A 9,644-nucleotide genomic window follows, 5' to 3' on the forward strand; every position below is an offset into this window, starting at 1 on the left:
ACAGTGATGGGGACACATGATGTAAAGAAGCACCTGATGTAAGGGGGCACTGTGATGGGGGAGGGGGGGGGGTGTTTTATAATGGGGCATTCTGAAGGGGACATATTATGTAAGGGGGCACACTAATGGGAGGCACAGATGTAAGGAGGCAAAAAATTTTTGGGGGAGCATACCCATGTATTTCCAAAGCTGCTGCAGCTATGAACCAAAAGACATGTATATTAAAAAAGAATAGCGCGCAAATGCAAAAGAAATTACTACCAAATCTGAAGACAATCCATAAATAAAAATGGGGGTTTGGTCCCACCATATGGCCATATCGTGCTCAAGTCCACTACTGCGTCAAAGTACCCCATTATCAGTGGGTCCTACACTATCCATGAAAAAGAGATGAATCCAAGGGTTAGAAAGGCTTTTTTTTAGATTTATGGGGGTAGTCTGATGGGGGGCACCTAATAATATAATGAACTTCTCTAGTAGGGGCACCTGATGTAAGGGGGAACATCCAAATTATATTTAGAGAGTATTACCAGAGCGTGTGAAGGAAACGGTAACAAAAGCGCCACAGAGCGTGGCTTGCATCAAGAAAAGGAAAGTTGGCGCGTACAAACTTTCATGGCACAGACTTGAGATTCGGACCTTGGCCGGAAGAAAAATTTTAGTGACCGGACCGCCTTGAATTTTAATTCAACAACCCTGGTCTAGGGGATGGGAGAAGCTGTTTTGCTTATTTGATCCTCTGCTCCTCCAGCAGACGGCACTCTCTTACACTTTGGCAGTGGACTGTTTCTTGGCATCCTCTCATCCAAAGAAGGGCTGTGGGCTCTGCATCAGTCTTAATGACATCAGGGGCATCCAGCCACTGGGGCATAGAGAAGGGGCTCAAGAGACTGGTGTTACAGGGCAGAGGATTAGATAAACAAGCATGTAAGACTTGCAGTGCAGAGGAGGCTTTTCCTGGAGTTGGCCTTTAAAGTAACCTTGCCATGAAATAAGTATGGGGGCTACCATTGCTGAACTTTCCTTTGGAGAATGTGTTTGTCCTCTGGCTATTCTGCTGGTGCTTTGAGTCTGTTCTCTGGAAGAAATATAGAAAATGATATCAAACACACATTTACTGTACATGCTTGCTTATATGCTTCTTCCAGACCAGGGAGTATTGACAGTAGGCAGAGCCAAGAGGGTTAAAGTGGTTGTAAACCTTAGACATGAAATATAAACAAAGCATATCGCTCTATAGCAGGCATGTCCAAACTGCTGGCCCGAGGGGCGCATGCGGCCCAGAACCTCAGGCAATGCGGCCCACTGCCTGCTGGGGTTAAATGGCAGTGTCACAAGAGGGAGGGGTGTAGTATTACTGACACACCCCTAGTGGGAGGGGCTCCCAAGACCTTAGGGAAGAGGTTTGAACAATGTACTACTATTTAAACTTGTGAGTAGGTCATGACACAGTGGCTCTGAGGAAGAGGCTAAGCCTCGAAATGCGTCAGCCGTCATCTCAACAGGACTATGGACATGGACTATTCCTGACACTCAAGCGATTGAGTCTGATATGATCATTTTTAACTTCTGTTTGTGAGTAGCCATTTTTATGATTTATTAATAAAGCCATACTATTGAGGATAATGTGCTAGGTCGGTGCGCCCTTCTTTGTTTTCTTGTGTTTGTAGTACTGTTGGACTACCCCAGTCCTTTTGGGCAGCAAGACTCTAGCCATCCGAGACGCCATATGTGAGTCCCGTGGGAAGTGTGGTCGGGGAGCTTGGACTCTAAGCGCAGGAGAAAGGTGGCATCACCATATTGTTTTGGAGCATTTCTTATGCGGCCCACTGCCCCCTGACAATTTTTTTATTTTTTTTGCTGGGGAGCAAGGAAGTCAGGTCGGGGGCACGGCCACAGCAGCTTACAACTAACGGTAGGCAGAGGCTGCCTCAGAGGGGCGAGGGGAGCATGTGCAGTGTTTCTGACTCCTACCACCATGACCACTTCAAATCACTGAAGTGGTCATGGTGGTTAGAGTGTTCCTTTATTATCGCTCAGAAGAAGTAAACCTCTGTATACTGATTCCGTTTAATTTGAACATCCTCTAGTTGTGTTAAATTAGTGCGGGGGGGGGGGGGGACGCGGCGGTGCAGGAAGGGCGTGTGGCATTTTATTACTTATATACCCTAACTATAGTATATATTTAATATGCGGCCCGAGAAAATTTCTCTACACTCAATGTGACCCAGATAAGCCAAAAGGTTGGACACCCATGCTCTATAGTGTGAACTTGTCTCAGAGCACTAAGTTTAATTTCTGTCTGCTGCTTCGTTCCTCGGCTATCAGCACGAGTCACATCTGACCAGTTTTCCTGAAACTAAGAGAAAAAAGGTGACCGGGAAGGAAGCTCTAGCTGATTTGACAGCCTCAGTTCTGTTTCTGTGTGCTGTTTCTCTTATCTCTTTAACGGATGACTCAAAAAATTTATAATGCTGAGAATCATTACACAGAGGTATTTTGTTTTGAATCTGCCTGCTACCTGGGTAAGGTCTGGCTGGTTATGTCTTGCTGTAAGGATGGTTCAGTAGAGGTCCAACATTTACTCTTGGTTCAGTGAATAATCAGTTTACTTCTAACACCCAGTCATTGAAATGTAAAAAGCTATGCTTTAGATTGAAAGCATAGTGTATTTTCAGTTTGTATAGAATTTTTGTTTTATATAGAAGCACTGCAGTAAAGCAGAACTCTACCGAAAAATGTAGTCCATTAAATTATAAAATTTAAGTAAAACTTTTTTTTAATACAATGCCTTAAGCCCAACTCTGGGCATATAAAAAATAGTCCCTTGCAGTAGGGCTGTGTCGACACTGCATGGTTTAACTGTTTTTTTTATTTTGTCTAGAGGAGAGGAGAAACCATTTTACTTGCCTGATCCTCCACTCCCCTGGCAAGTGTAGCTCCTTCAGGATCCGGAGGTAGACTGTCCTTTGGTTTCCTCAAGTCCAGAGCAGGGCTGTGGACCCTGATCAGATATTAATGATGTCAGGACCTTGTCCACTGGATCATGGGTGTGCAGAAGCTGCAGAGTCCGGTGTAGAGTATCAGACAAGTATATTTCCTATTGTTCCCATCGGCATAAATAAGCAAATAAAGTAATACTATTCCATTATTATTTTTTTTTAATAAATAGAAGATAATACCTGTCTCCTCTGTGCAACAGTATTGCACAGAAAGCACAGTCTTTTGCTCTTCTTTCAGTCCCTGCCATCTCTGTCACCTCCCCCCTGCTTCAGGTGCCTCCTTAGCAAGCCGGGTGGTAAGGAGGCATTCATGCATATGTGCTCCCGAAACTGTGTTGTGTTCATCCATAGACACACACAGGGCTGGTAAGTCATGCCCCTGTCTCCTCTTCACAATCATTTGACTGACTGCCCTCAGTTTCTCCTGTAAAAGCAGGAAGTGAGAGGATCGGTGCAGGAGCTGTGACAGGAGCAAGTAAGTGTTTAGGTCTAGAGAGGGCTGTGCAAGATGGTGGGGTGTTTTTAACTCAATGCAGGGAATGCATTAGGGCTTAAAAAACATTTAAACCATAGAACCACTTTAACCCCTGCATTGGGGCACAAAGTGCCCCATTTTGTTTTATTTTTTAAATTGCCCGCAGTTGGGCATTAATATCAATCTAGAGCCATCCCATGCAGTATTCCTTCTTTTTTGTTTTTTTGTTTTTAACATTCAATCCACCTCCTACCTTCAGTCCTCCTCATTGTCCTTCTCTCCCTCTTTAGCTTTCCAATGCTGCTTTATCTAGTATGTCAAGCCCATAGCGGAAGGTAGAAGTAACATATTGTAAAATGTAGATATTAGTCTTTGAGGCTTCTCTAACTTTTAATCACATCTATAAGGGGTTAGTAGGTGGAAAATTGAATTTGCAAGGCTGTATCCATAGGTACTAAAAGAACACATTGTTGGGTATGGAGAACTCCTCTTTCAGTTGATAAAAAAAGGTCTTCAGGCCCCTAGTGAACAGGATATGGTGCAAATAATCTATACCTTTTGGATGCCCAGATATTAACATTAGGGACAGAGAGCATCTCGGGTAAGCATTTATTGCACCAGATGGGAGTGATGATATTTGGGGAATTTTAATTTAGAAGAGGCCCGGTCCCAAATCCTCCTGTAGTGATGCAACAAGCCAGTGCGATGATCTGGCATTGGGGAGTCACATAGTATAACAGCTAAGGGAGTAAGATGACGTCTGGGCAGGGCAGGGCATAACAGAGAAAGAAATCTATATTATGGTACAAATAGGACAATTGGGTGGCGATGTAGTAAAGGCTAAAATATGGCGAGGTGGCCCCTACAAAATCAAATTATTTTTATTTTTTTCCTTTAATGTGCATCAGGACAATTTATGTCTCCTATCTTGATTCACACCTAGGCGTGAATGATGTATTGGCTGCCTCCTTCAGCTGCCTGGGATACCAGTGTCCCACATCAGCACAGAAAAATGCATCAGATGCCATGTCATCAGGGAGCTGGCTACAAAAACGTAGAAATAGACAGCCAGCTTCCTCTGATGAAGAAAACAAAGATGACATAGGGAGAAAATGACAATGTAGGATTTGCTGAGCTTGTAAGTACAATTATGTTGGATTAACGACCATTAAGGCTAATCACATATCGGGAAGTATTTTAATGGGCAAGTTCCTCTCTCCGTTGTTTTTTTTTTAATTTTTTTTTTTTGTGTGTGTGACATGCGTATTTTCACATGCTTACTCTGACATATTTGTATCATTATAATGAATGTGGAAATATACAGTTAAACCACTAGAGGGAGCGATCACTCAATTTTCAGTTGCTGTGACTTCCTATTTACCGACTTTTATATCTAAACATTGCGTTTTTGTATTGATGGACAAATGCAGCTTGCTTTTGACCTCAGTTTGAGACACTTCAGAGATTTCTCAGAGTTTCTTAATTGCATGCACAGTTGATCTGCTTAAGTGACTCCACACAACAAAAGTGAGCTGTGCGATCTTCCACCACTGTCAGATATACTCCCTACTCGCCAGGCACAGGAGTTTAGAATGCATGATAGATAACTGGGATGAAATCTTCTCATAGGGAATAGGCGTTCCCCAGTTGCACCCCAATCCAGTCAGAAGATACGGTGCTTTGCAAAAGTATTCACCCCCTTGACTTTTAACCTATTTTGTTACATTACAGCCTTAAGTCCAATGTTTTGTTAATCTGAATGTTATGTGATGGATCAGAACACAATAGTTGGTGAAGTGAAATGAGAATACATACATATATATATACATAAAACTTTTCTATTTTTTAGAAATAAAAAAACAGAAAATTGGCATGTGCGTATGTATTCACCCCCTTTGTTATGAAGCCCATAAAAAGCTCTGGTGCAACCAATTACCTTCAGAAGTCACATAATTAGTGAAATGATGTCCACCTGTGTACAATCTAAGTGTCACATGATCTGTCATTACATATACACACCTTTTTTGAAAGGTCCCAGAGGCTGCAACACATAAGCAATAGGCACCACTAACCAAACACTGCCATGAAGACCAAAGAACTCTCCAAACAAGTAAGGGACAATGTTGTTGAGAAGTACAAGTCAGGGATAGGTTATATAAAAAAAAAAAAAAAAATATATCCAAATCTTTGATGATCCCCAGGAGCACCATCAAATCTATCATAACCAAATGGAAAGAACATGGCACAACAGCATATCTGCCAAGAGACGGCCGCCACCAAAACTCACGTACCAGGCAAGGAGGGCATTAATCAGAGAGGCAGTACAGAGACCTATGCCTCGTACACACGCAACGATTATCGGCCGACCGATCGGCCGTCTTTTGTCCAGTGTTGTTGTGTTGGTTGAAATGTGCTCTAGACTGCACACAAATTTTCTCGGCCAACAAAAACCAACTTCAGAAGTGATGTCATGTGCTGGTTTACTTTCCGTGTGTTTTTTCTTCTCTGAGCATGCCCAGTCTTGCTCATCAGATTTTTGTCTGCTGAAATCTGTACTGACTGACGGAAAATCGGCCGTTGTGTTGACGGTCAACAAATATTTTATAGCCTGCACACCAGATTTTGTTCGGCCGAAAAGTCGGAGTCGGTTGTCGAACGCATCATACTAACAAGCCGAAAATTGGCCGATCGGATGTTGGCCGAACATTCACGGCCAACTATCGATGCGTGTGTACGAGGCACTAAGGTAACCCTGGAGGAGCTGCAGAGTTCCACAGAAGAGACTGGAGTATCTGTACATAGGACGACAATAAGCCGTACACTCCATAGAGTTGGACTTTATGGCAGAGTGGCCAGAAGAAAGCCATTACTTTCAGCAAAAAACAAAATGGCATGTTTTGAGTTAGCGAAAAGGCATGTGGGAGACTCCGAAAATGTATGGAGGAAGGTGCTCTGGTCTGATGAGACTAACATTGAATTTTTCGGCCATCAAAGAAAACTCTATTTCTGGCGCAAACCCAACAAATCACATCACCCAAAGAACAGCATTTTTCAGCAGCCGGGACTGGGAAACTGGTCAGAGTTGAGGGAAAGATAGATGGTGCTAAATACAGGGATATTCTTGAGCAAAACTTGTACCACTCTGTGTGTGATTTGAGGCTAGGACAGAGGTTCTCCTTCCAGCTGGACAATGAATACAAACACACTGCTAAAGCAACACTTGAGTGGTTTAAGGGGAAACATGTAAATGTGTTGGAATGGCCTACTCAAAGCCCAGACCTCAATCCAATAGAAAATCTGTGGTCAGACTTAAAGATTGCTGTTCACAAGCGCAAACCATCCAACTTGAAGGAGCTGGAGCAGTTTTGCAAGGAGGAATGGGCAAATATCCCAGTGGTAAGATGTGGCAAGCTCATAGAGACTTATCCAAAGTGACTTGGAGCTGTAATTGCCACAAAAGGTGGCTCTACAAAGTATAGACTTTAGGTAAGTGAATAGTTATGCAAAATGTAACTTTTTCTGTTATTTTGGCCTATTTGTTGTTTGCTTCACAATAAAAAAGTTGTGGGCATGTTCTGTAAATTAAATTATGCAAATCCTCAAACAATCCATGTTAATTCCAGGTTGTGAGGCAACAGAACACGAAAAATGCCAGGGGGGGTGAATACTTTTGCAAGGCACTGTATTTCCAAATTGGTTTACCATATACAGTTTGGGGAAAGACAGGAGTCTCTTCATAGTGTAGTATTAAAGCATTTACTGGACATGCTCTAATTTAAAAACACTTGCGAATGTTGAAGATCAAAGTGAGCTCGGGACGCCGATATGCGTTCCAATATGGCGGAAGTGACGGATCTAGTGACGTGGCACATAGACCTCTGACGATGGTGGTGTTGTGTGGAGTCACTTGGGAAGATCTCTAAATCACCATATTTTACTGTTTGGAGCACATAGTGGTCATTTATGGACATTTCCCATAATATATTTTTGTAAAAGGGAGTGTGGTTTTTAATTTTGTTTTTTCACCATTTCTCAGGCTTGTATGCTTTACAAGCAGCTGCTTTTAAATTTTTGGTAAAATTTTCCTTATAGTGAATTGGTATTTTGATCAATTTCAAAATGTGTGCAGATTGTGTGTTGGTTTGACACTATACACGGTTGGTTTTTATTTAGTGTAATCCAGAGTGCGAAGGTAGAAGGTGTATACTCTATTCTACAGTTGACCTGCTTTAGATGCTTTTGCATTTCCATGGACTTGTATTCATACTTTAGGATTATTTACATCCGGATGATCTCTTTCACATTTAAACTTTAACTCCTGGATTCTATGGCTTCCAAATAGTTTGTTTGGGCCAAGCTGGTTCAAACGAACTATTTATTTAACTAACCGATGTGGCCGCTGGGAACACTGTACAAATCTGTATGTAGCATTAGCTACACATAGTATACACCAATGTGTTCATAACATGGCTATTAGTTGCACATTTTTGCCTGAATTACCTCTTTAAGTCATTGTAGTTCATTAAGAGAGTTCAAATCTCTTCAAAGAACATTATCAGGAAACTTATTTGAGAGCAAAATGATGAACCTATGAGCAGTGAGCTGTATAACGTGACCATGCCGTAACCATCTGAGTAATGTACCCAGTCAGTGGTTTGTCATTCTGTCTTTCTTGCTAGTAATCATTTCAGCTCCCTTGACATTAAAACATCTCTTCCTCATCCCCTCATTGTCATAGGAAAGGATGTACAACCCTGTCCTGTGCTTGAACGCTTTGTAGCCAACTGAAATAAAGAAGGCTTGTGGTGTTTGACCAGAATTGCTCTGATCCCGAGTAACCCAATGCTACCAATTATTTTAAAGGGATAAGTCCACCTAACACTAAAATCCCTGCATCTACAGACATCCACGATCTAACCCCAACCTAGCTAGTCCTGTAAAGAAGAAATCAGTACATATACTTTTTTTTTTAAGCCGATCAAATCCGTTTTTTGCGGCGGAAGGTCTGTAGACGACACAGCGGATAACTTCCGTGAAATGAATGGGAAGTGATGTCACCCATAGACTTACTATGGGGCTTCCGTTGTCGGTTGTGTCCTCTACCCGCCTCCACAGTGAAGTCGCAGATGACAGCTCAGCGTAGGATCGGGTCGGATCGGCTTCAAAAAAGGTATTTATACTGATTGTCTTCTTTACAGGGTTATATAGGTTAGTGTTAGATCTTGGATGTCTGTAGATGCATGGATTTTAGTGTTGGGGTGGACTTCTACTTTAAGTGTATTTGAGGACAAATTTTTTTTTATTCAGTTCAGGATAGAACACCAGGGGGTTAGACCCTCCACCAAAATGTTGTTATTGTGGTCTGTGTCCACACTTGTGAATAAAGAGGTTCAGGTAAACAGTTAGGTATTTTTTTATTATTCCCCACTCTATCAAAACAAAAAAAGCTTTTGGCTATAAATGCACTTTAACCACTTGCCAACCAGTCACAGTATTCATACTGTGACAGGTTGGCTCTGTTACAGAAACTACGTACATGTACGTCGCTTCGTGTAGCAGTTAGTGTGGGAACGCGCATGCGCCGATTGGCTAAAGGTGGAGCCAATTAACGGGTCTGGTGGCCATGATGTCCACCGGGCACCCGCGATCGCTCCCCATGAACCTGTTCTGTAAGTTGTTTATGTGATCCAGTCACACTAACTATAGTTAGACCCTTACCACTTAAGGACTGGAAGGTTTTACCCCCTTAATGAGCAGGCCATTTTTTGTGGTATGGCACTGCATTACTTTAACTGACAATTGCGTGGTCATGCAACACTGTACCCAAATAAAATTGATGTCCTTTTTTTTCCCTCAAATAGTTTTTTCCTTTGATGGTATTTGATCACCTCCTACAATTTATTTATTTATTTTTTTTGCGCTATAAACAAAAAATACAAAAAAAAACAAACAATATTTTTTACTTTCTGCTAAATAATAAATAATAATAAAAAAAAACTTTTAAAAAATCATTTTTTCATATTAGGCCAATATGTATTCTGCTACATATTTTTGGTAAAAAATAAAATCTTAAATGTATATTGATTTTGGTTTTTGCAAAAGTTATCATGTCTGCAAACTAGGGGAAAGATATTTATGTCTTATTTATTTTTACTAGTAATGGCAGT

This window comes from Pelophylax lessonae (assembly GCF_965119305.1).
Source record: "Pelophylax lessonae genome assembly, chromosome: 2".
NCBI classification, from domain to species: Eukaryota; Metazoa; Chordata; class Amphibia; order Anura; family Ranidae; genus Pelophylax; species Pelophylax lessonae.